The sequence below is a fragment of the Scyliorhinus torazame genome, chromosome 7 (genome assembly GCF_047496885.1).
Source record: "Scyliorhinus torazame isolate Kashiwa2021f chromosome 7, sScyTor2.1, whole genome shotgun sequence".
NCBI classification, from domain to species: Eukaryota; Metazoa; Chordata; class Chondrichthyes; order Carcharhiniformes; family Scyliorhinidae; genus Scyliorhinus; species Scyliorhinus torazame.
This window is the reverse complement of record NC_092713.1, coordinates 247,343,646-247,370,539: the sequence shown is the minus strand read 5'-3', so window position 1 is coordinate 247,370,539 and position 26,894 is coordinate 247,343,646. Positions and strand designations below refer to the sequence as shown.

General features: G+C 48.8%; 1 long non-coding RNA gene across 1 annotated transcript in view; it reads right to left on the bottom strand.

The window, feature by feature from the left end:
- Nucleotides 1–1,412: 1,412 nt before the first annotated feature.
- LOC140426931 (uncharacterized) overlaps nt 1,413–26,894 on the bottom strand; it is a 53,676-nt gene continuing 28,194 nt past the window's right edge. Inside the window, exons 2-3 of the long non-coding RNA XR_011948347.1 lie at nt 9,423–9,486; nt 1,413–1,914 (exon numbers count right to left, since the gene is read on the bottom strand). This is a non-coding gene — a long non-coding RNA (uncharacterized lncRNA). The remainder of the gene's footprint in view (nt 1,915–9,422; nt 9,487–26,894) is intronic.

Genomic DNA, 26,894 nt, shown 5'->3' with positions numbered 1-26,894 from the left:
TGCCACTGCCATTTTCTATCTCTCAGTATCGTGAATTTTTCTCTGAACCACTTGCTCAAGCAACCTCACTCCCTCATGAAATATTAACTATCTTCAACTCCACTTCACATTGAGATCTTCAGCTCAAACGGTTTCAGTTGAAGACAGACATGCTTTCTGGGTTAACATCTGTTACTTGAAACTCCCACATCCTGCAGGAACCACACATCACAGCCCTTTCCTGTGCTGTTATTCTAGCTATAAATGGCAAAGTTACAGTTAGGTTTCAAGTTTCTTTTTTAACTTTAATTTCAATTCCAGGTAACCTACTTGACTTCTCCGTTCCCCTCTTCATATCTGAAAAATGCGTTTAAAATTATAAAGAGATTCAATAGGTAGCTACAGGGAAACTATTTCTTCGGCGGGGGCGGGGGGGGGGGGGGGGCAGAACAGTGGTAAATAACATAAGTTAGGGCAAGGTCACTTACAATTGAGTTCAGGAAACACATTTTCAAGCAAAAGGATGTGGTGATTTGGAATCATTGCCCCCCAAAAGGCTGTTGGTGTTCCACGTTTGGCAGCCTTCCGTCTCATGAAATTTTGGTTTACACCTTGGTTGTCAACTCCTCGTCAGATGTAGCCTCTTGAGGATCAGGAGCTCCACTCTACCATGACAGTCTGCTCCATTTGCTGTGGATGAAGTCAGTGAGCTGAGAAGGTGCAGGATTCGCCAGCCTCTGTTTTCTCTGGGACCTACTCTCAGCATTGTTTCACCTTGCCACTTCCAATGTATTATCTAATAATAATTATAATAATCTTTATTGGCACAAGGAGGCTCACATTAATACTGCAATGAAGTTCCTGTGAAAATCCCCTAGTCACTACACGACACCTGTTCGGGTACACAGAGAATTCAGAATGTCCAATTCACCTAACAAGCACGTCTTTCCTCCTTGTGGGAGGAAACCGGAGCATCTGGAGGAAACCCATGCAGACATGGGGAGAACGTGCAGACTCTGCACAGACAGTGACCCAGCACGGAATCGAACTCGGGTCCCTGGCACTGAGAAGCAATAGTACTAACCCCTGTGCTACCGTGCTGCCCGTCTATGCCCAATGTGCTGACATCAGTGAAATACAATTACTAATCTTCCCTTCTATGATGACAATTCTTTCCACCGAGTTTTCTAATTAGCCATTCACCCAGATTTCAGCCAAATACTTAAAATACTGGAAAACATGCAAGGACAAATGTAGACCGAATGTTCACGTGATGACGTGGTGACATGGCTACAGAAAGGGTCACGTGTCGGGAACGCAGGCGTTTTCCCCAAGAGCCTGGGCAGTGTTCAAGCTGCTCAGCTAGTGAATATAGTGTGTTTCAGGTCCTTGTTGTCAATGTTTCAGGAACCCAGTACATTAACAACAAGAAATCACTGGCAAATATAATTTATTCTCACTTTGCTTTGACTTCAAGCTGAGTGAAACTCCAACATACAACTTCCATATTGTTTAACTGCTTCATCTGCTCCTGATGTTTATTGAAAAACTGACTCTGCAAGAGTAATTTCTGTGATGTGCAGAATGGAGTTCATTTTTATTCATTATTCGATCTCAGTGTTGATTTTTTTGCTAAAATTGCTGAAGCCTTTATTGAATTACACCTGTAATGTGCTCTTTGTTCAGCTGAGTGTTTCAGTGATATGAAATTATATTCCAGAAGTGGGAAAACAGCAGACAAACCGAAGAACAGTTGCGGTTTAAAAAGCACTTATTAGGGTAGCCCAGTGATCAAGAATATTGGTCTGCTTCCTGATGTAGGCTCTGTAGAGTCATGCCAGCATTGATCACACAATGTATTATTGATTTGCACTGTGTTGTTGAGAGATGTCAAATGGAGCTGTAAAGAGGGAGAATTTGGCAGATAGATAAGATCTGTAAAAAAAAAAAATCACATTATCTCATAACAAACCAGTTACACAATGCATGTGGCAAAGCCTCAGCCTGAGGACATTTCTCTCGTTGTAAGGAGAATGAATGTTGAGTATAATTTAAAAATAGAGGCGTTAAGAACATGCTCATAGATAACAAATACTTTGAAAAAAAAAAAAAATGCTATATGTAACCAGTTTCATTTGTTAGAAAGTACACCTTTTGGTATTATTCTCACTGGAGTACCTGACCCGGAAAAACATCAGATGCCATTTTACCCTTGTAGCTGTGGATGAGCAAAGCAACTGACATCTTTATTATATTTTGTAGTGAATGGGTTCTGAATTTCAAAAGCTCGCCTCAAATCATATTACATTGCATTGCATAATAGTATGACATAAAAAGGACTTAAAATGTTAAATGCTGTTTACAGAATCATGCCATAAACTTGTTGGCAAAATAATTGGTATTGATAATTAATGTGATTAACTATGTGAAAACAAATGGTTACAGATACCTTTCAACAACAATCCCATGAAAATACTGGAGTACGTTTTGAGGGGATTTCATCAAAGAACTTCTTGCTGAGCAGAGAATGCTGCCAGCAATGTTGCAATCATGTGGAGACGTATGATGTTAGACAAGCCATGCAAAATAAATCTATTTTGACACTGCTATAGCATCTTACATAATTTAATTGCAGTCCTTAACATTAACATTGTCCTTACACGAATATGTGAACCATTAAAGTAGTCACAAACTATTATAAAGAAGTTGCTTCTTTACAGGCTGCACTCTCAAAAATAAAGCTGAACCTCATGGGCAGAAATGGTAAAACACAGGCAACCAAGAAAGAGGGATACTTTGAAATGCAGCAGCAGTTTTGTTCCAACCAATCAATGGTTTCCACATGAAATCGATCTCCGGCACGGTCATGCATAGAATAACACAGGAACAAATTATTAACTCTGACATGGCCATCTGATGCCATCTTTCACAGTGACGGTAAAATGTCCAGAATTTTCAGGATGCTAGGGCTTGGCCACAAAGCATTGGCGGGGAACACACCCCGCTGACTCCAGTGGCTTCAATGTCCTATCACACTCTAAGGAGCGTTGATTGGCATAAGGCAGTGCTTCTGTCCCTCACTCAGGAGGAAGTCCCATCTTGGAGAGCTGTCTGCCAATCAGCTTGGCCAGCAGCTCCCCAATCCCTCAGGCACAACACGACAGTGGTTGGAAGAGGTCTTGCAGGGAGCTGCCTGGCATTAGGTCCCAGGATCCGGAGGACAGGTAAGTGGCAGGCGAGGGAAAGCCTGGGGGTTCTCAAGGGGGGACGATCATAGTTTTGGAGGATAGGCTGGGTTGGGAGGGAGGTATGGAGGTCATTGGGCTTTCAGAGGGGACCTTCCTGCCAGAGGTCCAGCTATGCCAATTTATGAATTTATTCCCCCGAGCTGTCATCCACATGCCAGCCTAAGGCTTGGGAAATGACCCGGAAGTGGGCGTTAAGTGGCCACTTAAGGGCCATCAATTAGGGAAAGGGAGGGCTTCCCATCTGACCCCTGTCCACCCCAGTGTTAAATCATTATTTAACACCCAGTGTTAAGTCGGGGCAGGTGCATGAGACTCCATGCAATTTCATGCTTCCCTGTGTTATGGGCGAGGCGTTTTCAGAACCCCAAAATGTATCATGGAGTTCAACCAACCTCTCCCTTTAATGGGTTTGTTGCTTTTCCCAGCACACGGCTTTTTCCCTAGGTGCTGGATTACAATTGTGGACACGTGGGTTTTTAAACACAAAACACTGCTTTATTCAATGAACTCAACTTAACATCTTAAATAAACATTGGATCTCTTAACACCCCTTACTTCAAAGATAACGCAGAAAATATTGCAACAGTAAATAATTCCTTAAAATGTTCCTTCAAACTTCCAAGAGACTTAACACCTTTAAACAGTATCACATCAGGTTAAAGGATATATATATATTTTCTGTAGAATGGCAGAGATATATTAGCTTGGTTGACTTCAGCTCCAGCACCTTGCTTTCTTCCTGCAGTTCTCTGGAAACACAGACACACACAACCTGCTTTTTCCAACTGCAAAACTAAACTGCAAAATGGCTGACCTGAGCTCAGCCCCATCCACCCTCTGACATCATTGTTTTCTGAAAGGTACATTGCTTAAACATCCATGTCTTAAGGTACCCTCACATGACACCTACCCCCAAGGAAAAAAAACCATCAACTTCAAGATGGTTTCATTTTTCATTTTTGCACCATTCACTAAGAAATGTACATAGTAAATATACCTTTTTGCTTTTTAAAAAAACAACACACGCAAACAGGTATAATAATATAGTCCATTTTTCTTTGTTCTTCTTCCTCCAACCGAAATCCTTCTCGATTGACAGTCTCTTTGAACAAAGTCTCTGCACGATCCATCCAGTCCTCTACTCCTCAGCATTTCTCTTCAGAATCAGATAATTCAGTTCAATCTGACCACAGAGTCCCTTGCAATTCTCCAATACAGGAGCATTGGTGATCACAGCTTTCAGTCAGCCAAATGCCTGTTGAAAGTCCGGTGTCATTGAAATTTTTTTTGGTTTCTTTAGCACTTCCATCAGTGGAGTAATCACACCACAAATCTTTTTGCACAAAGGGTCGATCAAATTCATTCATGCTAAGAGATTGCATTATTTCCCTTTGTCTTGAAGGTAACGGAAACTCCGCAAAGAAAGTGATTCGGGCTTCTCCAAATTCACTTTTGTCTAGTTCATCACCAAACCCTCCTCCTGAAGTAGATCTAAGAACTCCACATGATGTTTTAAAGGTTCTTTCCATGATCCAGCAGATGGCAGTAGAGTGGAGCTGCTGATTGGCTGTTGCGAGGGAAATTTGCATACGTCCGTGTGCTCACCCTAACTTGAAGGTGTACCTGAGCAAGAGACCCTAGCTGTTCAAGTGAAGACAAGCATCCAACAGAGGGCAGTAGAGCAGAGCTGCTGATTGGCTGTTGCGGGGGGAATTTGCATATGTCCGTGTGCTCACCCTAACTTGAAGGTGGTTTGTGGAGGAGCGGTTGTCAAGTGACACTTAAACCCAAAACACTTCTTCAGTGTTTCTCTCCCTACCCCCTCCTCTAACCAAAAAAAAACAACCACTGTAAAGATCAAGAGGAAGGCTCGAGGGCAGGTAGAAATAGAAAGAAGTTGAACCGTGTGATGTCACAGCCTGCAGGTAAGGGTTTGGCTGGTGACTGGCAAGTAGTTTTTCTTTTATTTTCCCTCAGGTGTTATCGTGCGGGGCGCAGAGGTTGCTGAGTGATAGCTTGCTGAGAAGGGGAGTGAATAACAGGTAAGCTCTTTCTTTCTTTTACTTTTTTTAATCTAGAGGGGTTGGCAGGGAAGGTAGTGCAATGTTCCACCTGCAGAATGCTTGAGATGAGGGACGCCGTCAGTGTCCCTGCTGATTTCATCTGTGGGAAGTGCACCCATCTCCAGCTCCTCAGAAACCACGTTAGGGAACTGGAGCTGGAGCTGGATGAACTTTGGATCATTCGGGAGGCAGAGGTGGTCATAGAAAGAAGCTTCAGGGATGTAGTTACTCCGAAGAATAAAGATAGATGGGTGACGGTGAGAGGGGCTGGGAGGAAGCAGTCAGTACAGGGATCCCCCGTGGTCGTTCCCTTAGTAACAAGTATACCGCTTTGGATACTATTGGGGGGGGGGGGGGAACTTGCCAGGGTAAACCATGGGGTACAGGTCTCTGGCACAGAGTCTGTCCCTGTTGCTCAGAAGGGAAGGGGGGGGGGAAAGAGGAGTAGAGCATTAGTCATTGGAGGTAGTATGGGCTGAGGTTAGAAACAGGAAAGGAGAGGTCACCCTGTTAGGGGGATAGATAGGAGATTCTGTGGGAACGAGAGAGATTCGCAGTTAGTGTGTTGCCTCCCAGGTGCCAGGGTGCGTGATGTCTTGGATCATGTTTTTGGGATCCTTAAGGGGGTGGGGGAGCAGCCCCAAGTCGTGGTCCACATAGGTACCAACGACACAGGGAGGAAAAGGGATAGGGATGTAAGGCAGGAATTCAGGGAGCTGGGTGGAAACTTAGATCTAGGACAAACAGAGTTATTATCTCTGGGTTGTTACCCGCGCCACGTGATAGCGAGATGAGGAATAGGGAGAGAGTGGAGTTGAACACGTGGCTACAGGGATGGTGCAGGAGGGAGGGTTTCAGATTTCTGGATAATTGAGGCTCATTCTCGGGTCGGTGGGACCTCTACCATCGGGATGGTCTGCACCTGGACCAGAGGGGTACCAATATCCTGGGGGGGAAATTTGCTAATTCTCTTTGGGAGGGTTTAAACTAGTTCAGCAGGGGCTTGGGAACCTGAATTGTAGCTCCAGTATACAGGAGGTTGAGAGTAGTGAGGTCATGAGTAAGGTTTCAAAGTTGCAGGAGTGTACCAGCAGGCAGGAAGGTGGTTTAAAGTGTGTCTTCTTCAATGCCAGGAGCAGCCGAAATAAGGTGGGTGAACTTGTGGCATGTGTTGGTACCTGGGACTTCGATGTTGTGGCCATTTCGGAGACATGGATACAGCAGGGACAGGAATGGTTGTTGCAGGTGCCGGGGTTTAGATATTTCAGTAAGCTCAGGGAAGGTGGTAAAAGAGGGGGAGTTGTTAGTCAAGAACAGTATTACGGTGGCAGAAAAGACTTTTGATGAGGACACTTCTACGGAGGTAGTATGGGCTGAGGTTAGAAACAGGAAAGGAGAGGTCACCCTGTTAGGGGTTTTCTATAGGCCTCCGAAAAGTTCCAGAGATGTAGAGGAAAGGATTGCAAAGGTGATTCTGGATAGGAGCGAAAGCAACACGGTAGTGGTTATGGGGGACTTTAACTTTCCAAATATGACTGGAAACGCTATAGTTCGAGTACTTTAGATGGGTCTGTTTTTGTCCAATGTGTGCAGGAGGGTTTCCTGACACAGTATGTAGATAGACCAACGAGAGGCGAGGCCATATTGGATTTAGTACTGGGTAATGAACCAGGACAGGTGTTAGATTTGGAGGTAGGTGAGCACTTTTGTAATAGTGACCACAATTCGATTACGTTTACTTTAGTGATGGAAAGGGATAGGTATATACCGCAGGGCAAGAGTTATATCTGGGGGAAAGGCAATTATGATGCGATGAGGCATGACTTAGGATGCATCGGATGGAGAGGAAAACTGCAGGGGATGGGCACAATGGAAATGTGGAGCTTGTTCAAGGAACAGCTACTGCATGTCCTTGATAAGTATGTACCTGTCAGGCAGGGAGGAAGTGGTCGAGCAAGGGAACCGTGGTTTACTAAAGCAGTCAAAATACTTGTCAAGAGGAAGAAGGAGGCTTATGTAAAGATGAGATATGAAGGTTCAGTTAGGGTGCTCGAGAGTTACAAGCTGGCTAGGAAGGACCTAAAGAGAGAGCTAAGAAGAGCCAGGAGGGGACATGAGAAGTCTTTGGCAGGTAGGATCAAGGATAACCCTAAAGCTTTCTATAGATATGTCAGGAATAAATGAATGGTAAGAGTAGGGCCAGTCAAGGACAGTAGTGGGAAGTTGCGCGTGGAGTCAGAGGAGATAGGAGAGGTGCTTAATGAATATTTTTCATCAGTATTCACACAGGAAAAAGACAATGTTGTCGAGGAGAATACTGAGATTCAGGCTACTAGACTAGAAGGGCTTGAGGTTCATAAGGAGGAGGTGTTAGCAATTCTGGAAAGTGTGAAAATAGATAAGCCGGATGGGATTTATCCTAGGATTCTCTGGGAAGCTAGGGAGGAGATTGCTGAGCCTTTGGCTTTGATCTTTAAGTCATCTTTGTCTACAGGAATAGTGCCAGAAGACTGGAGGATAGCAAATGTTGTCCCCCTTGTTCAAGAAGGAGAGTAGAGACAACCCCGGTAACTGCAGACCAGTGAGCCTTACTTCTGTTGTGGGAAAAATCTTGGAAAGGTTTATAAGAGATAGGATGTATAATCATCTGGAAAGGAATAATTTGATTAGAGATAGTCAACACGGTTTTGTGAAGGGTAGGGCGTGCCTCACAAACCTTATTGAGTTCTTTGAGAAGGTGAATGAGGATAAAGCAGTTGATGTGGTGTATCGGGATTTCAGTAAAGTATTTGATAAGGTTCCCCACGGTGGGCTACTGCAGAAAATACGGAGGCATGGGATTCAGGGTGATTTAGCAGTTTGGATCAGAAATTGGCTAGCTGGAAGAAGACAAAGGGTGGTGGTTGATGGGAAGTGTTCAGACTGGAGTCCAGTTACTAGTGGTGTACCACAAGGATCTGTTTTGGGGCCACTGCTGTTTGTCATTTTTATAAATGACCTGGAGGAGGGCGTAGGAGGATGGGTGACTGCATGTTCGAGTGCCTACTTTTAAAAATTCTCATCTTCCTGTTCCTGCACATCTTCCTGCCCAGGTGGTTTCAAGGATCACTTCTTTTGCGGGACCAAATCATGGAGCACAGTAGGCAACCATGTAATTCTGTTGGAGATGTATGGCAGAACTCCTCCAGAATGGTTGAAAGAAGACCCATTGCTTCAGAAGGGAATAGGTCTGCTCAGTCAGAGTTCTGGTAGGCAAATGGCTCAGATTGTAGTGCTCCTCAGGTTCTGTGCTTGGTTCTTGACAAGAATCATGAGCTACACATCCAGGACAAAATCCGTATCTCCAAACAGCTAGCCTGACAATCGATAGTTTAGGAGGAATAAGGAGGTATTGAGAATTGACACAGGATGCAGCCATTCCGACTACTTCAGGAAATGGTATATTCCTGCATGATGCATTGGCCATCATCACATATTACCTGCACACTGAGGTATTGAAATCCTTTTCTGGATTATGGCTGAGTCTTTAAACAGGGCACGAACTGCACTGTACGTGTAGTCAACAATTTATTTCACTGTTGGGAAACCTAAAAGACTTGTGAAACTCCTGGCTCTTTTTTCCTGCCTCATATAGTCCAAATGGAAGATGTTTATTATTTGGAGCCTAGGTAACATCTGATGCAGCATTATGCAACATTGGTATGTCAATGGCATTATCTGTTACAACTGGAATGGTATTGAAACATAGAAATTCAAAGAAACATGAGCTTAATAGTCACAGAAACATGTCCATGTCTTAGTTTTCAGTTTGAATTAATGCTGCGACCAATGACAATGCACCTTCTGAACTGGATATTTTGCACCCAAAATGCACAAAATGAGAGAAATAATTTTGTTCCTGAACATTGTGTGGTGGAAGGCCTCTCCTGTCCTTTCCCTCTCCTTTTCTCTCTCCTTGTAGCGAGTCCAGCTCCAATAACAGAAACTGCAGAACACCCATGACAACAAGAACTGTGCAGCGCTGTGCTAGCAAAAAGCCTTCTGCATCCCCAAACAGAATGGAAGAAACAGTCATTGCAGTCATAACTGGACCAACACTCTCACAACCCAAGATGATTCATCAAAGACTCACCTTAATGGAGGTTAGGCTCTGTTTACATACCATTTGTAAAGCTGGGGTCTTCTATGTGAATCAACTTAATAGAATAACAGAAACAAAATCAGGGAACAATTAGGTTGGGGCACTGCCCAAAAATAACAAAGACTTTTCTTCCAGACTAAGACAGACTAAAACACTGATGAGAGCTGGGTAGTTAATTAGCTAACTGGTTGAATGGTTTCTCCAGCTGCAGTTCAGTTTGCTATAAATTTGGGGTTCTTTAGTGAAGCTAAGGCAACAAGCGCAGCTGAGAAACTGAGTGCGTGCCTGAGAATTTGGTGAGCGGGGAGTTGACGGAGGAACAGGTGTTCATTTCCCTTTGCTTTTTCTACCTTTCTCACCCTATGGGAATTGGTTCTTACTCTGCTACAGGGCAAGGAGCTAGCTGTTTGGTGAGAATCTGGTAAGTGGTCCTAAGGTTTAAAATAGTATCCAAACTGGTGGTTAAATTAATAAAATATATAAAAAAGGAAATAAATAATTCAATAATAAATTAGGTAACTGATTAAAACACAAAGGATGGCAAAACACGTTATGTGTCACGGTTGCAGCTACTGGATGTTGGTGGGATCCAGCCTGCAGCTCGAGGAACTTTGGTTCAGAGTCACTGAGCTGCAGACACTGTGACACCTCAGGGAGGGGGGAGGTTACCTAGATGCTCTGTACCAGGAGGCAGTCACACAAATTTGGATAGAGTCTTCTGATATGGTCAGAGACAGGAGGGTGTGACTGCGTGTGAGGCAGGATCGGGGACCCAGAGGGCAGAAGTGCAGAAGCATCAGTTCAGTAGGGGAGCAAAACAGACTGTAGTGGTAGTGGATGGAGTAGTGAGGGGGACTGATGATGTTCTCTGCAGCAAACAATGAGAGCCCAGGTGGCCAGTGCCTGGTGCCAGGCTTCGGGACATCTGCTCAGGGCTGGAGAGGAAGTTGCATTGGAAGGGGAAGGATCCGGTTGTCCTGGTCCATGTAGATATCAGCAACAGAGGTAGAACTAGGGAAGACATTCTGCACAGAGAGTATGAGGAGCTAAGCGTTAAATTAAAATGCAGACTTTCAAAGGTTATACTCTCTGGATTATTACACGAGTCATGTACAAAACGGCATCAGGTACATAAAATTAGAGAGGTGAATACATGGGTCAAAGACTGGTGTGGGGCACTGGCACCAGTACTGGGAGAAAATGCAGGCTCTACCATTTGGATGATCTATGCCTGAACTGTTTGGACCAGTTTTCTAGCGAGCCACATACGAGGGTAGTAGAGAGGCTTTTCAAGTAAACAGTGGAGGCAAAGGAACACATTTAAGAACATATGGTAAATCAAAGAGTAGAGGCCATTCAATAGCCCACACTCTCAGCCTGCAGGACAGCCTGGTCAATGTGCTCCTGGCAGTATGTCTCAGCCCCAGGGCAGTCTGATCACATTCAGACGCATTCATGAGATAGAAAAAATGCAAATGTGGTTCCGGACATATATCAGAATGAAACTCAACCTGCCTTTAACCCGCCATGAAAATCAAGAGAACAACATTCCGGACTATTCCCACAAGCAGGAAAATGACTTTTAACATTGTGCCACATTTTGTGCCCCTGCGCGCCACGGTTCTCTGCTGGCAGGAGTGAAAATTTTCTGCCTGAGTGTATCAAAGATGCCTGACAATTGTGATGCTGAGAATCTCAGGTGGAGGCTTGTGGACAAACTGTGTTCAGTTCTGGTCACCCTATTATAGGAAAGATATTGTTAAACTAGAAAGAGTGCAAAAGAGATTTACGAGGATGCTACCAGGACTTGATGGTGAGTTATAAGGAAAGGCTGGATCGGCTGGGACTTTTTTGCCTGGAGCGTCTAAGGCTTAGGGGTGAACTTATAGAGGTCTATAAAATAATGAGGAGCATAGATAAGGTAGACAGTCAACATTTTCCCCCAAAGGTAGAGGAGTCTAGAGCTAGAAGGCATAGGTTTACAGTGAGGGGGAGAGATACAAAAGAGACCAGAGGGGAAATCACAGAGGGTGGTGAGCATCTGGAACGAGTTGCCAGAGGCAGTGGTAGAGGCGGATACAATTTTTTCTTCAAAAAGCAGTTATACAGTTACATGGGCAGGGTGAATATAGAGGGATATGGGCCAAATGCGGGCAAGTGGGACTAGCTTAGTATTAGAAATATTCCATGCTGTAAACATCTATGACTATTTGCAAATGTTGGAGGGTGTGGAATGTCAGTGGAGGTGGTAGTGTAACGATATTGTCACTGTACTAGTAATACAGAGGTCCAGAGTTTGGTGACTTGGGTTTGAATGCCACAGCAACAGATGGTGGAATTTGAATTTACTTAAAAGAATTAAAAGTCTAATAGTGACCATGAAACCACTGTCAATTATTTTTAAGGAAAATGTGTCTCCAGACCCACAGCAATGACTTTTAAATGCTCTCTGAAGTGGCCAAGCAAACCACTCAGTTGTATCAAACCACCAAAAAGGCCAGACCACCCAGGATCGACTTAAGCACTGGAAACAGCAACAGCAAATACCACCTCCTGACTAATGTCTGGGAGCTTGTGCTAAAATTGAGAGCGCTGTCTTTCAGACTAGTCAAGAAACAGCCTGACATACACGCACTCATGGAATCATGTCTTACAGATAATGTCCCAGACACCACCATCACAACCCATGGATATGTCCTGACTCACTGGCAGAACAGACCCAGCAGAGGTGGAGTTGCCCTGGGAGTCTGTAATGACTTAGACCAGGCCTTTGAGATTGGCCAATTGGAATAAGAGTTCCCTGATTAGTGGGCCAATCAGGGAACCTCTTCTTTGTAGAAAACGGGGTCTGTCAGGTCCTCTGCACTCCCAATGTAGGCAGCAAGCTGAATGCACATGGTCGTACTGCTGTTGATTTTGTTCATAAAAGGGAATCTTGCCCCCATGATGTCTTGTAGCACAAGGTCAAGTGAACCTCCTGCTGATTACCTTGTATCAACAAGGGTGGCTCAGTATTGCCACTAGTGACCAAGTTGGCCGAGTCCCAGAGGACATTATGACCACTGCACAGTTTTTGTGAAGACAAAGTCCCGTCTTCACATTGAAGTTAACCCTCCTCTCCATCTGTGTGGTACTATCACATTGCCAAATGGGATAGATTTCAAACAGGTCTAGCAACTCCAGACTGGGTAACATGAGGTGCTGTGGGCCATCAGCAGCAGCAGAATTGTACTCGACCACAATCTGTATCCTCAAAGCTGGCATATACTCCACTCTACCATTACCACCAATCTAGCGGATCAACCTTGGTTCAATGAAGAGTGCAAGAGGGTATGCCAAGAGCAGCAGCAGACATTCTTTAACAAAGTGTCAAGTTGGTGAAGCTAAAACACAATAATTCTTGTATGCCAAACAGCACAAGCAGCAAGTGATGGACAAAGTTATGCGATTCCACAACCAACAGGTCAGATCCAAGGTCTGCAGTCTTGCCACATCCAGTCACAAATGGTGGTGGGCAATTAAGCAACTCACTGAAGGAGGAGGCTCCACAAATATCCCTGTTCGCAATGATGTGGGAGCCCAGCACACCAGTGCAAACATTTTTCTATATCCTTTCCAGTGGGCAGCACGGTAGCATAGTGGTTAGCATAATTGCTTCACAGCTCCAGCGTCCCAGGTTCACGTTCTCCCAGTGCGCGTGGGTTTCCTCCGGGTGCTCCGGTTTCCTCCCACAGTCCAAAGATGTGCAGGTTAGGTGGATTGGCCATGATAAATTGCCCTTCGTGTCCAAAATTGCCCTTAGTGTTGGGGTGGGGTTACTGGGTTATGGGGAGAGGGTGGAGGTGTGGGTTTGGGTAGGGTGCTCTTTCCAAGAGCCGGTGCAGACTCGATGGGCCGAATGGCCTCCTTCTGCACTGTAAATTCTATGATGAGGGGCGGGAATCTCCGTTTGCTGATGCCGAAATGCGATTGGGTGGAGAGTGGGTTCTGACGCTAAAATCGCTGCAGGCACCCATTTGACGTCAAATTGCAATTGTCTCTCGACAGCGGCGTCAATGCGTACCGGAACTGTTTGCATGTCATTCTCCGGGGCCTCTGCGATTCTCCACCTCTGATGGGCCGAGTTGCCGATGGAGCGGTTCACTTGTGCTTTCAAAAATCGTGAAACTAGCGCCATGGCTGCTGAGGGAGAGAGAGGTGGAAGGACACAGAGAGGCATGACTGCGGACTGCCAGGACGGACATTGGCAGAGCTGGGGGGGGCTCTCTGGGTAGGGTGTACAGGGAACCAGGCCAAGTGGCCGGGTGCCCTCCCCCATAGGATTGGGGCGGTGCCCTGGCCGTTACCATGCCCATCTTGCTGCACACCCACTGACCGCCCACCATGGTTCCTGGTTCTGCATAGTGACACTGGCCAAATAGGTGCCTGCACCCCACCCTCCACCAACCCGGCCACCACCCACCGACGGCCCACCCAGGACAACACCCCCAGTAGCCGCTACAGGAGCCAAGGTGCATACCCCTGGTGAAGGCAGTGCCAGCCAATGGTATCCCTGGCATCAGGGACGGGCATCAGGGACAGCGCCAGGGCCATAAACCCTCACGGTGCCAGCCTCCGAAAGCGCCAGTGATGCAGGGATGGGGGAGGGGATCAGAGGGACGTGCGGGGGCAGGGTTGGACCTAGTTGGGCACAGGGGTACGCACCATGCTAACATGTTGAGCTATCACCCCCTGCAGACAATGGATATTGGAATTCAACCAGCAATGAAGGCCTTGCTACTGGTCGCTGCAGTCCTGGGGGATGCCCTGCGGCTATACGTGTGGGCACTGCTCGAGGAGGAGGAAGCTGCAGCAGTACAGCATGCAGCAGCAGAGTGTGTCGCAGAGGGACATGTGGTAGCTGCCCAGGTTGGAGAGCCGTTCGGCCAACAGGCCGAAGAGGCTTCACATGAGGCCTTGTGTATATCAGCAGCGTCTGTCATTAGATGAGTTGCCGGACCGGGCATGCCTTCGAAGGCTCCAGCTCAGCACAGAAACAATGCAACATATCTGCCAGATCATGGCACACCTGGCACCGCGGGAGAATGGGGGAGGACACCTGCTCCCGAGGGGTGTCACAAGGTGACGGTCGCCCTGAACTTCTGCATGACGGGGTCCTTCCAGTTGTCAAGTGGGGACCTGTCCAGGATCTCAGACTTCGGTGCACAGTTGCTTTCGTATTGTCACGGAGGCCCTATATATCCAGGCAGATCAATACATCCATTTCACTGTGGACCAAGCCCACCAGGATGCCCGGGCAGCAGGGTTCGCTGCCAACATTGGGATGCCCTGGTTCCAGGGGGCGATTGACAGGATGCATATCCCCCTACGAGCACCTGCAGATAACAGGCCGCTCTACACAAACTGAAAGGGGTTCCACTTGATGAACGTGCAGCTGATATGTGACCAACAGCCATGCATTATACATGTCTGCACCCGATACCCGGGCAGTGTACACAACGCCTTCATCCTGGCACCATCGACGATTCCTGACCTGTTCGAGACACCCCGCCCCTGGCTGGGGGGTTGGCTCCTTGGTGACAGGGACTATCCACTGTGGTCGTGGCTGATGACACCTCTCCGGAGGCCACAGACGGACGCGGAGACCTGCTACAATGAATCCCATGCAGCGACCAGGAACATAATAGAACGATGCTTCGGCCTCCAGAAAATGTGGTTCAGGTGCCTGGACCACTCTGGAGGGGCCCTCCAGTATGAAGCTGAGCATGTCCCCCCGCATCGTGGCGGCCTGCTGTGTCTTCCACACATCATGTAACAGAGGGGAAGGTGAGGATGTGCAGGACTTGGTGCCCAGACAGGCACCGGATGCCACATGACATGTGTGCCAGGGCCAAGAAGCAGGGGCACTCTGATCACCTCCAGGTTCATCAAATGGGGGTTGGGTTGGAGAGGGGGGCAGTGCGGGGAGGCTGGCCAGGAGCATGGATACCGTATGCCAACCCCACATCCCTCTCACTCCAGCAAGGTGGTTCCCCAGAGTGTACAGCAGTAGTGGAGGTGGCCTGATGTGATTCCTGCCCTGCGGCCTGGATCCCAGTTGGCAGGCGCCTTCTGGGGAAACAGGACCTGGATGGGCACGGCTGCTGCTCGGGTGCCCAGGGTGGCTTGGTGCTGCCCCGTTCTGCCCGCTGCCCACCAGATGCACCAGAGACAGGGTCAGGGGGGGTAGGGGAGTCCAAGGTGCTGCGCTGTTCCAGAACATCTCCTGCGGGAGTCACTGGCACAGGCCCTATCACCGCCTCCTCCCTCGGGGTGCATGATTGCCCCCGGCTACTCCAGGGGATGGGGTGCGAGCGGAGATATCCCCTAAGGTTCCCTGCCACCTTGCGCTGTGACTGGAAAATCACAGTTGGCTACATAAACTTACATGTAACAAGATACTTAACAAGCCTAATTTGGTGCCTGCCTCATAAGGGCGGACAGCCCTGCCAGCCCAGAACACCTTTTGGCCAAAATGGTCAATGTCAGGAACAGTCAGGAAACCAGTACAATGGCCAGTTGCAGTATTTTTGGGCTCCATCCGGTGACATTATGAGAAATGTACAAAACTGTTATGTCCGAATCAACCATGAGAGGGAGCTAGATGCAGACCTATATAAAACATCGATGCTAAGCCTTCTGGGGGAGTGTTGAGGAGAAGGTTAGAGAACAGACTGTAGGAAAGCTAGTGTGAGTGAGAGCAGAACCTAGTTGTTGTATTAGTGTAGAAATTAGTGGTAGACAAGTGTAGATTGCATATTTATTGTCAATTGTTTATTATATCGAAGTAAGAGTCGAATTCAATTAAGTATTGTAAATAAATCTTTAGCTTTGTTTAATACAAGAGCTAGTTGTGGTCTTTGTGAACACAACGCCAACCACCCGAGGATCTGAACCACAAAGCCCTTAGTGTTGAGTGGGGTTACTGGGTTATGGGGATAGGGTGGCGGTGTTGACCTTGGGTAGGGTGCTCTTTCCAAGAGCCGGTGCAGACTCGATGGGCCGAATGGCCTCCTTCTGCACTGTAATTTCTATGTAAATCTATGTAAACACCACACATCCGCCTCTGCTGCTGACCTCTGATATACCTGAAAGTCCTGCTGTTAAGTCAGAGGATTCCACCATTTCCCCCCAAATTATAAATTAAACCGAAACGATGGCTGTTTAATGGCATTTATTCTAGCCAAAATTGTAATAATTTAATTTTAATAATGGTAATTTGAAATTGATTGGGTTAGTCATTTAATCAAATATGCACATTTATCAATTAAATGGAAACAATTACAATTTAATTCAACAGGATTCTCACAATACTCACTGGTAAAATAAAGCAAGAAATAAAGTATGCTTCTTGCAGCATTAAAGATTAATCACACCTAATTCCATAAAAATGAATTAATAAAAAACAAAAGAGACAAATGCAAAATTGTTCCACCAAAATGTATTTTGGAATTAATAGCAAGAAATGTTATTAAATCAATTATGCAGCAGGTGGGGTTGGTTAAGGATTATTATTTTTTAAAAAAACGTTACTTCTGCTGCAGCTGGTGCAGTGCCAGGCATACTAGTAAATCAATTTAAATGGATTCATGAAATATAAGCAGTGGGCACGATTAAATTAATTATGCAGCAGGTGGGAGCTGGCTCAGAATATTCTTAAGAAAATAATTTCCCAGCTGCAGCTATGAATGGGGTCTAACAAGTGGTGCCGGGTTTATATTAAAATTAATTTACATCTCAGCTGGGAGTGCAGCTAGGCCCAATAATGGGGTCTGAAGAGCAAGCTGGGCCAGGAATATTTTAAAATCTGTTTTTATGGGAACTGGTAATAATGCTCAGCTTAATTATTTGGTAAAGGCACCCGAGTCAGCAATAAAGAGAGAGCAAGTTTGTGCAGAAATAAGTGCTACACCCGTACATTGGTACACGGTAGTACAGTGGTTAGCACTGTTGCTTCACAGCGCCAGGGTCGCAGGTTCGATTCCCGGCTTGGGTCATTGTCTGTGCGGAGTCTGCACGTTCTGCCTGTATCTGCGTGGGTTTCCTTCTGGTGCTCAGGTTTCCTCCCACAAGTCCCGAAAGACGTGCTGATAGGTGAATTGGGCATTCTGAATTCTCCCTCTGTGTACCCGAACAGGAGCCGGAATGTGGTGACTCGGGGCTTTTCACAGTAACTTCATTGCAGTGTTAATGTGAGCCTACTTGTGACAATAATAAAGATTATTATCCTCGGATTCTACAAAATTATAAAACAGATGCTGGGTGACCTGCAAGCTGTGTGCTCCAGCTTTCCACCACTCACAGGTTGGTTGCCAAATCAGTAAAAATTGCACATTTGGCTGCAATTTTTGACTTGCCAAAATAGCTACTGAATTTATTTTTCCTAATACTGGCTTCTGTTTCTGAAATTCCTTTTCTGTAAAACTCCAGAAGTTAGAACTTTAGCATTCCAAACACAATGCCCAAAGTAGACATTTCATTGGATTTAAAGGAGGGTAGGGGAGTGTAGGAGAGTACCACCTGCAGATGGAGAAAAAGCAGTGCACTTTAAACTCAGGCACCTGGCCCAACCTAAAGGCAGAACAGGTCGTGCATGAAATGAAGACCATAAGAAATAGGAACAGGAGTAGGCTGTTCCACCATTTTACAAGCCAATGGTTGATCTAATGCTCACTAAGTCCACTTTCCTGCCTTATCTCCATAACTTTTAATTCCCCTACTGATAAAGCTTATTGAGCTTAGCCTTGAAAATGTTCAAGGACTTGGTCTCCACAGCTTCCTGGGGTAAAGAATTCCAAAGATTCACCACTCTTTGAGAGAAGAAATTCTTCTTCAAATCCATCTTAAAAGAGCACCCCCTTATTCTGCGATTATGCCCTCTGGTCCTACAGGCATCCTTGATGGTTGTTTACACACCTTTTCATTCCTCATTGGCTTTGTTTGTTTTTATAGCACTTTGCATTCGATTAACTCTGAAGTGCTTCCTCTTTTGAGAATGTGTTCAGTCTATTTTTTCTCCAGTTGATTTTTTCTACTCTGAAGTGTGTGGTGGTATGTATTAGGGGTAGTACGGTACCTGTGAAGCCGAGAGGCTATTGGCTGACAGGTCCCGGGTCCTGGTTGGATCTGCCGCCTGCAGGCTCCGCCCAGAAGGCGGAGTATAAGAGCTCAAGTTCTCCCAGCAGCCGCATTCTGTAACTGAGCTGCTGGGGAACAAGTCTTGCTTCATAAAGCCTCGATTGATTTAATCTCTTCTCGACTTGAGTGAGTCATTGTTGCGCTACAATTTATTAAGCAAGCTTAAAAGACGATGGTGCTCCGGATCGCCCCGGAGTGTCTGCGAACCAGCCCCCATGCAGCAAACTCGGCGGCGGTGTTTAAACACTGGCTAGCATGCTTCGAAGGTTACCTTCGAACGGCCCACGGCCAGACCACGGAAGATCGGAAAATGCAGGTCCTGCATTCCAGGGTGAGCCCGGAGATCTACACGCTCATCGAAGACGCGGAGGGTTTCCCGACGGCGCTCGCCATGCTGAAAGGAGTCTACATTCGGCCCATAAACCAGGTCTATGCACGCCACCAACTCGCGACGAGACAGCAAATCCCCGGAGAACCGCTCGACGAGTTCTACAGCGCGCTCTTGATTTTGGGAAGGAACTGCAACTGCCCGTCGGTGAGCGCAAACAAGCACACGGAGCTCCTAATCAGGGATGCTTTTGTGGCAGGTATGACTTCTTCTCAAATTCGCCAAAGACTGTTAGAGAGAGACTCATTAGGACTCAGAGGCACGGGCCCTTGCGGCCTCCCTAGACGTGGCCTCACAAAATGCCCGCGCCTACGGCCCCGACCGCGCGGCAGCCCCTTGGGCTCCGTGGACCCCCGTTGCGACCGACTCCCCGGCACCCCCACCCCCCCCCCGCAGCCTGCATGGCTAGGGCACCAGACCATCCCGGTGGGCCCCGCTGATATTTTTGCGGGCAGTAGGAACACCCCCGGCAGCGCTGCCCGGCCTGCTCAGCTATTTGTAAAAGCTGCGGCAAAAAGGGGCATTACGCAGCGGTGTGCCAGTCCCGGGGGGTCGCCGCAATCTCCGGGGGTGAACGGGGACAGCAGACTCAACACCCCCCAGCGCTCCATGTGCGGCCCGCAGGCGTCGCCATTTTGGGCCCCAGACACCACACGGGGAGGATGGGCGCTGCCATCTTGTGACCGCCCCCCCCCCCGGCCACGTGCGATCCATGGGGGCGGCCAAAGACCCCAGCATAGACGGCTCCACGGGGTCGGAAGAAAACGCCACGGTGCAGCAACCAAGACTGGCTTCGGTGACCCTGGACCAATCGCGTCTCCGGACGCTCCAAACAGCAACGACAACGGTGCTGGTCAACGGGTACGAGATGCCATGCCTAATCGACTCTGGGAGCACGGAAAGTTTTATCCACCCGGATACGGTAAGATGCTGTTTTCTCTCTATTCGTCCGAGTACCCAAAAGATTTTTCTGGCATCGGGATCCCATTCCATAGAGATCAAAGGGTTCTGCATCGCGAACCGAACGGTGCAAGGGAGGGTGTTTAAGAATTACAGGCTTTATGTCCTTCCCCAACTCGGCGCTCCCACTCTCTTGGGGTTAGATTTCCAGTGTAACCTCCAGAGCCTTACGTTCCAATTCGGGGGCCCAATACCCCCACTCACTATCTGCAGCCTCGCGACCCTCAAGGTTGAACCGCCTTCCTTGTTTGCGAACCTCACCCCGGATTGCAAACCCGTCGCCACTAGGAGCAGATGGTACAGCGCCTAGGATCGGATGTTTATCCGGTCTGAGGTCCAGCGGCAGCTGAAGGAAGGCATAATCCAGGCCAGCAATAGTCCCTGGAGAGCCCAGGTGGTAGTTGTGAAGACCGGGGAGAAGCAGAGGATGGTTGTAGACTATAGTCAGACCATCAATAGGTACACGCAGCTCGATGCGTACCCTCTCCCCCGCATATCCGACATGGCCAATCGGATTGCACAGTACAAGGTCTTTTCCACCGTGGACCTCAAGTCCGCATAACACCAGCTCCCCATCCGCCCGGGTAACCGCAAGTACACGGCCTTCGAGGCAGACGGGCGGCTCTACCACTTCTTAAGGGTCCCATTCGGCGTCACGAACGGAGTCTCGGTCTTCCAACGGGAGATGGACCGAATGGTTGATTAGCACAGGTTGCGGGCCACATTCCCATACCTCGACAATGTAACCATCTGCGGCCATGATGAGCAGGACCACGACGCCAACCTCCGCAAATTCCTCCAGACCGCCTATGCCCTGAACCTCACCTATAACGAGGAAAAATGCGTTTTTAAGCACCAACCGTCTGGCCATCCTGGGATACGTAGTGCGCAATGGAGCGATAGGCCCCGACCCCGAACGCATGCGCCCCCTTATGGAATTTCCCCTCCCCCACTGCTCCAAAGCCCTGAAACGCTACCTGGGCTTCTTTTCGTATTACGCCCAGTGGGTTCCCCAGTACGCAGACAAGGCCCGCCCGTTAATCCAGTCCACTACCTACCCCTGTTGACAGAGGCCCGCCAGGCCTTCAGCCGCATCAAAGCGGATATTGCAAAGGCCACGATGCACGCAATCGACGAGTCCCTCCCCTTCCAGGTCGAGAGCGACGCATCCGACGTAGCTCTGGCGGCCACCCTTAACCAAGCGGGCAGACCCGTGGCCTTTTTCTCCTGGACCCTCCACGCCTCAGAAATCCGCCACTCCTCAGTGGAAAAGGAAGCCCAAGCCATAGTGGAAGCTGTGTGACATTGGAGGCATTACCTGGCCGGCAGGAGATCCACTCTCCTCACTGACCAACGGTCGGTAGCCTTCATGTTCGATAATGCACAGCGGGGCAAAATCAAGAATGACAAGATCTTTAGGTGAAGGATTGAGCTCTCCACCTATAACTATGAGATCTTGTATCGTCCTGGAAAGCTGAACGAGCCGTCCGATGCCCTATCCCGCGGCACATGTGCAAACGCACAAGTAGACCACCTCCAAGCCCTCCACGAGGACCTCTGCCACCCGGGGGTCAATCGATTCTACCATTTTGTGAAGTCCCGCAACCTCCCCATCTCTGTTGAGGAGGTCCATACAGCCACCAGGAACTGCCAAATCTGCGCAGAGTGCAAACCGCACTTTCAGGCCAGATAGAGCTCACCTAATAAAGGCTTCCCGTCCCTTTGAACGCCTCAGTTTGGATTTCAAAGGCCCCCTCCCCTCCACCGACCGCAACGTATACTTCCTGAACATGGTTGACGAGTACTCCCGTTTCCCCTTCGCCATCCCCTGCCCCGACATGACAGCGGCCACAGTCATTAAAGCCCTCAGCACCATCTTTACACTGTTCGGTTTCCACGCATACATCCATAGCGACAGGAGGTCCTCCTTCATGAACGACGAGCTGCGTCAGTTCCTGCTCAGCAAGGGCATTGCCTTGATCAGGACGACCAGCTACAACCCCTGGGGGAATGGTCAGGTAGAGGGGTAGAACGGTACTGTCTGGAAGACCGTCCTACTGGCCCTATGGTCCAGAAATCTCCCAGTTTCCCGGTGGCAGGAAGTCCTCCCGGATGCCCTCCACTCCATCCGGTCGCTGCTGTGTACCACGGCTAACCAAACGACTCACGAGCGCCTCCTTGTCTTCCCTAGGAAGTCCTCCTCCGGAACGTCGCTGCTGACCTGGCTGGCAGCCCCAGGACCCATCTTGCTCCGAAAACATGTGCGGGTGCACAAATCGGACCCGTTGGTCGAGAGGGTTCACCTTCTCCACGCAAACCCTCAGTACGCCTACGTGGCGTACCCCGACGGCCGACAGGACACGATCTCCCTACGGGACCTGGCGCCAGCCGGAAACACATACTCCCAACATCGATCACCCCCCCCCCCCCCCTCCCACCGGCGCACCCAACGACTGCTCCCTTCCCGGGTGGATCGGTCCTCCTCCCGTGCCCGCCCAGTAGTAAAGAAACAGGGACAAACAGCGCAACGCTCCCAGAGACGACGGTGCCCGAGCCAGCACCTGCACCACCACCAGGGCTGAGGCGATCGACAAGGACGACCAGGGCACCCACTCGACTCGTGGAATCCGCGTGACACAAAAAAAACAACTTGTAAATAATTCTGACAACCTGTACAGTTAACTGTTGGACTAAATGCATAGCCACTGTACAAAATTTGTTCCAGGACCAGCCTTGTAAACCCCTACCACCATGCGGACCACCACCCCGCTGGGTTCCTTTTTAACAAGGGGTGAATGTGGTGCTTTGTATTAGGGGTAGTACGGTACCTGTGAAGCCGAGAGGCTATTGGCTGACAGGTCCCAGGTCCTGGTTGGATCTGCCGCCTGCAGGCTCTGCCCTGAAGGCGGAGTATAAGAGCTCGAGTTCTCCCAGCAGCCACATTCTGTAACTGAGCTGCTGGGGAACAAGTCTTGCTCAATAAAGCCTCGATTGATTTCATCTCTTCTCGACTTGAGTGAGTAATTGTTGCGCTACAAAGTGCTTCCTCGAAGACCACGTGTTCTGTCTGACAGCAATTTTTTTTAGACTGGATCTTTTTCAACCTCTTATGTCTGAACAGCATGCCTGCACTGGAGGTACTTTTCCACCATACAAGCAGCTGGCACCACACAAATAGTAAAGTGCAGGGATTCCTCAAGGAGGACCTTCTTGCAGTCACTGTTGAATTGGATAGATAGATGTGATGACCACGCTGGAGTCTGCGGATATTATAGCCCCCCCGATGGTCGGGGATATGGCAGGGAGGCATGGTGAGGCCATTGTAGTACCCAGGTGGGTCGGAGATATGGCAGGGCAGCACAGTGGCTGCGACGTCTGCCTCACAGTGCCAGTGACCCGGATTTGATTCCGGCCCTGGTTTACTCAGTATGGAGTTTGCATGTTTACCCCATGTCTATGTCGGTTTTCTCTAGGTACTCAACAACCTACATTGAGCAGCAGAAGTGAGGAGATACTAAAGCGCCCCCCCCCCCCCCCCCCCCAGGGAGCAGCCACTTTCAACCCCACAGGCGACCCCCCAACTCTGCTTCTACCTTCGTTGGCCCCCTTCAACCCCCCCACCCCAACCGTCCATCCACACACCCCTCCCACCACTGTGAACCATGTGTGTTGCTAATACCTTCAGTGTTTCCTCAGAGAACGCTCTCCCATAATCGTCTGGAAAGTGCCCAGACTTGTGGATGGGTGCCAGACTTAAGAATCCTCACCTCCTTCGAGGAACGGGCCCTGGAGCTGACTGGGGTGGCCGAGGACAGATCAGTCACCCACATGGAAGCTGGCAGATGCCGCAGGGGTGAGGAACCACTGGGACCCACCCGGAGGGACTGTTAAACTGGAGTTGCTATTGCCTTATTGACTGATCCATCCCTCCCACTGACCACATGTCCAGTCTCCCGCAGGTCCTCCAGCCGTCGGCGCTGGCCCATCCTGGGCGGCATCCTCTCCAGCCTCCCAGGAGAGCTCAGTGGATGCAAACCTTATAGTCGTGTCACACCAGTCATCCCCACCGTCTACCAGCGCAGATACACACACCTTGGTGGGAGATTTTAGTGGTCATTCTTCTGTGGCACAATCTGGTGAGCATCAAACTGCTGTTGATGCACGCCAGGTGGAGGCAGGAACCCCAGATGAGACAGCAGTCGGAGGGCTACTGGATCTCAGGACCTAGCTGGGTCCCAGCTTGATGGTGAGCCTGTGATACAGAGGTACCCGGAGCTGATGGAGATGCTAGGGAGCGGCCGGGACATTCAGATGGCGATGTCAGCATCACTCCAACAGATCCATAGCTGATTGGAGGAGTCCCAGAGTCTACGGGTGCAGGCGTTGGCACCGGCAATGTGTGGCGCTGGGTGCCAACACTGCTAGGGTGGCGGCCGCAGTGGAGAGCCAGGTGCACGACATCGGCACCATTAGTGAAGGTGTCCAAGGCGTCGCGCAGTCGGTGACGGCCATGGCTGAGGGTCTCAGCAGAATGTCCGACTCGCTGGGGGATGTCACCCAGTACCAGGCTGATCTTGATGAGATTCTGCAGGATATGTCCAGCTCACAGATGGGCAAGGCCGAGGCACTGCGGAGCTTGTCCTGGTTGCAAATGGGCATGGTTGAGGCACTGCAGAGCATGGCCCAGTCACTGAGGAGCATCACTGAGGGTGTCAACACGATAGCGAGGACCATAGGTTGCAGAGCCAGATGTTGCAGGGTTAGCCAGGGTTCGAACCAGCTGCCCATCCGTCCCAAGGTGAGACCCAGGGCCCGATGGGCTCCGACCGGGAGAAGGGGGCGGTGATGGTGGCCACCAGCTCTCCCGAATTTCACCCCTCTGATGAGGCCCTGTCTCGAAGTCAGCACACAGGATGGGGCGGCTGTGCATGTGCCTTTGACAAGTGAGCCGGGGCCCTCTGGTAAGCTGCGCACATGAAGGAGACACATCCTGAGTGAGACACAGCCAGAGTGGGAATTGGAACTTGGTAATTTGGGGCAGTGTGGTAATTCAGCGCGGAGTGGGAGGGGGTGCTGTTTCCCTTTTTGTTCTGTTTTCTTCGTTTGGCTTTGTAACTGGTAATCTGCAGGGAGAGATCCAGAGTGCATTCCGGGAGGCAGGGAGAAAACCAGGGAGCACCCTGGAAAGGTAGGTGACATGAAATCTTACCCCCAGGTTCCAGCGGCCTTCATTTTCAGAAGCTGGACAGAGAGTGAAAGGGCTTGGGAGCAGCTTGGGAACAGGTAAGTGATAGATATTCTGCTATTCTGAGTGATCCAACTTGGGGGGGGGGGGGGCACTGAAAAGTGACATCACAGGAAAGCTGTGACCTGATTGGCTGGTAGGGAATCGGCACTAAATTTCAAAATTAAACATTGTTAAACTAATTAAACATTATTAATTAATTACTTAATCATAATTTAGAGGGGTATCTAAGCCAGATACTGGAGAGTACTGTATTTAGCATTTAGATTTATAGTAGAAATCTAGTGCTAGGAAACATACAGTTAACAGTAACTTAAAAAAAAAATGTTTCAAATTTAATTTATTAAATTAGTTAACGCAATGTTAATTAGAGGGGTGCTGTGTTCTGACTGGTAATTAGCCTTCATAGTACTCTTTCCGGTAATTAAATAAAAATTGTGCTGATCTCGTTTCCAAGGGTACCATGGACTTTCTTCATCCCTCTTTTGAAGGTGTGCATCACTCACTCAGCTGGCCCGTTTGAGAAAGGGTAGAATGTGGCCGTCTGGATGTGTCTCACGCCATTTGCCTTCATAAAGTGTGCAAACGAGTCACTGGTGAACAGGGTATCATTGTCCATAACTAGCACCTCCGGAATGCCGCGGGTGCTGAAGGAGAGATGTAGCTTCTCCACGGTGGCCTTTGACATGATGGATGACATCAGATGGATGTCCAGTCACTTGGAGTGGGAGTCTACCATGAGTAAAAATACAGAACCTTGGACAGGCCCAGCAAGCTTTGCGTGCAGGTTCACCCAAGGCCGGTCCGGCCATTCGCATGGGTGTAGTGGTTCAGCTAGTAGAAGCTTCTGATGCTCTTGGCATGTTGTACACTGTTGAGGCAGTCATTCGATATCGCCATCCAAGCATAGCTACTGGCCAACATCTTCATTTTCATCACCCCTGGGTGTCTGTTGTGCAGGTTCTGGAGTATGGCCTATCTTGGGATCACGAGCCAAGCCCATTATTGGAGATTGCTCCCACATCTTGGTGTCAAAGGCCTGTAATTCTTTGGGCAGCTTCCCTTGCTGGCCCCCATGCAAATTATGTAGTATATTGTCGCCAATACGGAGTCCTTTAACGTCCAATCGCGCAACTGGGCAGTGGTGACTGGCAAGGTGTCCATAAAGTTCAGTGTGAAATGACCTCGTCAGCCCTTGGTGGGGAAGTGGGTGTGATGGTAATGGGAACCTGCTCAGCGCGCCCGCATTTGTGATCTGCGTGCCTGGGCGATGCTTGAATACTTACTCATACACCGCTAGCAATAGGGCCCATCACTGTACCCAGGCAGACTATTGGCGGGATTGCCTTGTCCTCTTTAAAAAGCCTTAGCAATGGCTTGTGGTCTGTCAAAAAAGTGAAAAGTGATGCTCATATACATATTGATCAAATTTCTTCACTGCAAAGATGACGGCCAGCCCTTCTTTTTTAATTTGGGCCTAACTGCGTCAAAGTTCGTAATGCATATGCTATTGGCCTCTCCCATCCTTCCTCCGTGCGAGATAATTCTACCCCAATGCCGTGCATGTGCGTCGCACATCACCAAAGGGGAATTGGAAGGTTCGTAATGGTTCAACAACCCCAATGATGTTAGCTGCAGTTTTATCCTGATGAAGGGTTCCTTCTGAGGTGCTCTCCATCCCCATTCTTGGTGC